The sequence below is a fragment of the Taudactylus pleione genome, unplaced genomic scaffold, assembly GCF_031769625.1.
Source record: "Taudactylus pleione unplaced genomic scaffold, aTauple2 ptg001129l, whole genome shotgun sequence".
NCBI lineage: Eukaryota > Metazoa > Chordata > Amphibia > Anura > Myobatrachidae > Taudactylus > Taudactylus pleione.
Genome location: NW_028285530.1, coordinates 279,716 through 285,000, shown reverse-complemented (window position 1 = coordinate 285,000; position 5,285 = coordinate 279,716). Strand labels below are relative to the sequence as shown.

Below are 5,285 nucleotides of genomic sequence, written 5' to 3'. Positions count from 1 at the left end.
ATAGATATGAGATAGATAGATATGAGATAGATAGATAGATAGATAGATAGATAGATAGATAGATAGATAGATAGATAGATAGATAGATAGATAGATAGATAGATAGATATGAGATAGATAGATAGATATGAGATAGATAGATATGAGATAGATATGAAATAGATAGATAGATAGATAGATAGATAGATAGATAGATAGATAGATAGATAGATAGATAGATAGATAGATAGATATTAGATAGATAGATAGATAGATAGATATGAGACAGATAGATAGATGGATAAAGTGTTGGTAGGTTGGGTGTAGGTGACTGAGCAGCACAGTAGACAGATAGGTGACCTGTGGCTGTGCTGATATGTAGACAGACAGATATGAGATAGATACAGTAGATGGATACAGTAGATGGATACAGTAGATGGATACAGTAGATAGATACAGTAGATGGATACAGTAGATGGATACAGTAGATAGATACAGTAGATGGATACAGTAGATGGACACAGTAGATGGACACAGTAGATAGATACAGTAGATGGATACAGTAGATAGACACAGTAGATGGACACAGTAGATAGATACAGTAGATGGATACAGTAGATAGATACAGTAGATGGACACAGTAGATAGATACAGTAGATGGATACAGTAGATGGACACAGTAGATGGACACAGTAGATGGACACAGTAGATAGATACAGTAGATGGATACAGTAGATGAATACAGTAGATAGATACAGTAGATGGACACAGTAGATAGATACAGTAGATGGATACAGTAGATGGATACAGTAGATGGATACAGTGTTGCTTGGTTTTAGACAGACAGACAGACAGATGGAGACAGTACAGGGGAGGATGCTGGGTTGGGCTGCGCTGGCCGGGTGTGGTCTGTATATTACATAAAACTTATTGTTTAACACCAGCTGAGGAATTTGAGGTCTGATTCATCATACACTGTATAGAGAGAGACGCCGGAGGAGGTCACTATAGGAGCAGAATAAAAGTGATATGGAAACAGCTCAACCAAACTACACAATAAAGAGTCTGACACCATGAGGCACAAAGGGACATACTGAGGCACCACGAGGCACAAAGGGACATACTGAGGCACTACGAGGCACAAAGGGACATACTGAGGCACCACGAGGCACAAAGGGACATACTGAGGCACCACGAGGCACAAAGGGACATACTGAGGCACTACGAGGCACAAAGGGACATACTGAGGCACCACGAGGCACAAAGGGACATACTGAGGCACCACGAGGCACAAAGGGACATACTGAGGCACCACGAGGCACAAAGGGACATACTGAGGCACTACGAGGAATAAATACATAAATTGAGCTTTCGAGGAATAAAGAGACATACTGAGGCATCTCAAGGAATAAAGAGACATACAGTACAGTACGGGACACTATAAGAAATAAAGAGACATACAGTACCAGAGACATACAGTACAGTACCAGGACGATAAAGAGACATACAGTACAGTACTGGGACACTATAAGAAATAAAGAGACATACAGTACCAGGACGATAAAGAGACATACAGTACAGTACCAGGACGATAAAGAGACATACAGTACAGTACTGGGACACTATAAGAAATAAAGAGACATACAGTACCAGGACGATAAAGAGACATACAGTACAGTACCAGGACGATAAAGAGACATACAGTACAGTACCAGGATGATAAAGAGACATACAGTACAGTACCAGGACGATAAAGAGACATACAGTACAGTACCAGGACGATAAAGAGACATACAGTACAGTACTGGGACACTATAAGAAATAAAGAGACATACAGTACCAGGACGATAAAGAGACATACAGTACAGTACCAGGATGATAAAGAGACATACAGTACAGTACCAGGACGATAAAGAGACATACAGTACAGTACTGGGACACTATAAGAAATAAAGAGACATACAGTACCAGGATGATAAAGAGACATGCAGTACCAGGACGATAAAGAGACATACAGTACAGTACTGGGACACTATAAGAAATAAAGAGACACACAGTACCAAGATGATAAAGAGACATACAGTACCAGGATGATAAAGAGACATACAGTACCAGGACGATAAAGAGACATACAGTACTGTACAAGAAAACTATAAGAAATAAATAGACATACAGTACCAGGATGATAAAGAGACATACAGTACCAGGATGATAAAGAGACATACAGTACCAGGACGATAAACAGACATGCAGTACAGTACCAGGACGATAAAGAGACATACAGTACAGTACCAGGATGATAAAGAGACATACAGTACAGTACCAGGACGATAAAGAAACATACAGTACAGTACTGGGACACTATAAGAAATAAAGAGACATACAGTACCAGGATGATAAAGAGACATACAGTACCAGGACGATAAAGAGACATACAGTACAGTACTGGGACACTATAAGAAATAAAGAGACATACAGTACCAGGATGATAAAGAGACATACAGTACCAGGATGATAAAGAGACATACAGTACCAGGACGATAAAGAGACATACAGTACAGTACTGGGACACTATAAGAAATAAAGAGACATACAGTACCAGGATGATAAAGAGACATACAGTACCAGGACGATAAAGAGACATGCAGTACAGTACCGGGACACTATAAGAAATAAAGAGACATACAGTACCGGGACACTATGAGACATACAGTACAGTACCAGGACAATAAAGAGACATACAGTACAGTACCAGGATGATAAAGAGACATACAGTACAGTACCAGGACAATAAAGAGACATACAGTACAGTACCAGGACGATAAAGAGACATACAGTACAGTACCGGGACGATAAAGAGACATACAGTACAGTACCGGGATGATAAAGAGACATACAGTACAGTACCAGGACGTTAAAGAGACATACAGTACAGTACCAGGATGATAAAGAGACATACAGTACAGTACCAGGACGTTAAAGAGACATACAGTACAGTACCAGGATGATAAAGAGACATACAGTACAGTACCAGGACGATAAAGAGACATACAGTACTGGGACACTATAAGAAATAAAGAGACATACAGTACCAGGACAATAAAGAGACATACAGTACAGTACCAGGACGATAAAGAGACATACAGTACAGTACCAGGACGTTAAAGAGACATACAGTACAGTACCAGGATGATAAAGAGACATACAGTACAGTACCAGGACGATAAAGAGACATACAGTACAGTACCAGGACGATAAAGAGACATACAGTACAGTACTGGGACACTATAAGAAATAAAGAGACATACAGTACCAGGACGATAAAGAGACATACAGTACCAGGATGATAAAGAGACATACAGTACCAGGACGATAAAGAGACATACAGTACAGTACTGGGACACTATAAGAAATAAAGAGACATACAGTACCAGGATGATAAAGAGACATACAGTACCAGGATGATAAAGAGACATACAGTACCAGGACGATAAAGAGACATACAGTACAGTACTGGGACACTATAAGAAATAAAGAGACATACAGTACCAGGATGATAAAGAGACATACAGTACCAGGATGATAAAGAGACATACAGTACCAGGACGATAAAGAGACATACAGTACAGTACCGGGACACTATAAGAAATAAAGAGACATACAGTACAGTACCAGGACGATAAAGAGACATACAGTACAGTACCAGGACAATAAAGAGACATACAGTACAGTACCGGGACGATAAAGAGACATACAGTACAGTACTGGGACACTATAAGAAATAAAGAGACATACAGTACCAGGACAATAAAGAGACATACAGTACAGTACCAGGACGATAAAGAGACATACAGTACAGTACCGGGATGATAAAGAGACATACAGTACAGTACCGGGACGATAAAGAGACATACAGTACAGTACCGGGACGATAAAGAGACATACAGTACAGTACCGGGATGATAAAGAGACATACAGTACAGTACCAGGACGATAAAGAGACATACAGTACAGTACCAGGACGATAAAGAGACATACAGTACAGTACCGGGACGATAAAGAGACATACAGTACAGTACCGGGATGATAAAGAGACATACAGTACAGTACCAGGACGATAAAGAGACATACAGTACAGTACCAGGACGATAAAGAGACATACAGTACAGTACCGGGACGATAAAGAGACATACAGTACAGTACCGGGATGATAAAGAGACATACAGTACAGTACCGGGATGATAAAGAGACATACAGTACAGTACCGGGACACTATGAGAAATAAATACATTACTGTATGGAGAGACTGGAAAAAGTCTGAAAAGTAATAAATGGGAAACAAAAGTAAAGTACTGAGAACAGGAAGGAGGGGTGGGGGGGGTGAGGGGTGAGGGGAGGGGTGAGGGGGGGATGAGGGGGGCGATGATTGGGGAAGAAAGAAAGAAGCAGGATAGAGGATAGAGCTGGGGTGCTGAGATATACGAGACGGGGTGATCACAGAGGGGTAAATATAGTGATGGGGGTAGTAGTGTACATTGGGGTAAGGGGGTAGTAAATAGGTGTAAGTATATGGGAGAAGGGACAGGTACGTAGAGAGTGAGGGGGGGAAAGTACAGAGAAGGGGTGCAGGGAGAGAGAGGGGGCGAGAGGAAAGTTAGGGAGGGGGTGATAGGGAAGAAGCTGGGGTCCCTGTATATGATGTGACTGCTGTAAGAGAAGGGGGTGCATCCTGGGGCAGTTTCCTACCTTGTTGCCCTCCCCCCAGAGTGCAGTTGTTGGGGGTCCCCCCCTCTGGCAGTCTCTCTCTCTCTCTCTCTCTCACTTCTTGTCTGTCTCTTGTGCTCAGACTATTTTCTCCCTTGTTAGGAGGAGGTGACAGAGAGATGGGGGAGGAGGAGAGTGCAGGGCGGGGGCTCTCCTGGGGGAGAGGGAATGTGAGACTGGAGGGGAGGGTCAGAGACTGCAAGGTATGGTGAGAGACAGCTGACTCAGAGAGCTGAGAAGGGGGAGACATGGGGGAGGTGAGTGCTGCATGGTGATTTCTGATACAGGAGCGCCCTCCACTGGTCACAGAGCAACATCTCCTCCTACTTCATTATATCTCACATATACAGCAGTCAGTGCTAGGGAATAGGGATCAGCGTCCCAGGTCGGTGCTAGGGAATAGGGATCAGCGTCCCAGGTCAGTGCTAGGGAATAGGGATCAGCGTCCCAGGTCAGTGCTAGGGAACAGGGATCAGCGTCCCAGGTCAGTGCTAGGGAATAGGGACGGCCATCCCAGGTCAGTGCTAGGGAATAGGGAAGGC

At 42.8% G+C, this 5,285-nt stretch overlaps 1 long non-coding RNA gene across 1 annotated transcript in view; it reads right to left on the bottom strand.

Annotated features, from left to right (window-relative positions):
• The window catches only part of LOC148453570 (uncharacterized), a 36,404-nt gene extending 31,526 nt beyond the window's left edge, over nt 1-4,878 (bottom strand). The window contains exon 1 of the long non-coding RNA XR_015874905.1: nt 4,726-4,878. This is a non-coding gene — a long non-coding RNA (uncharacterized LOC148453570). The remainder of the gene's footprint in view (nt 1-4,725) is intronic.
• Between the last annotated feature and the right edge of the window lie 407 nt (nt 4,879-5,285).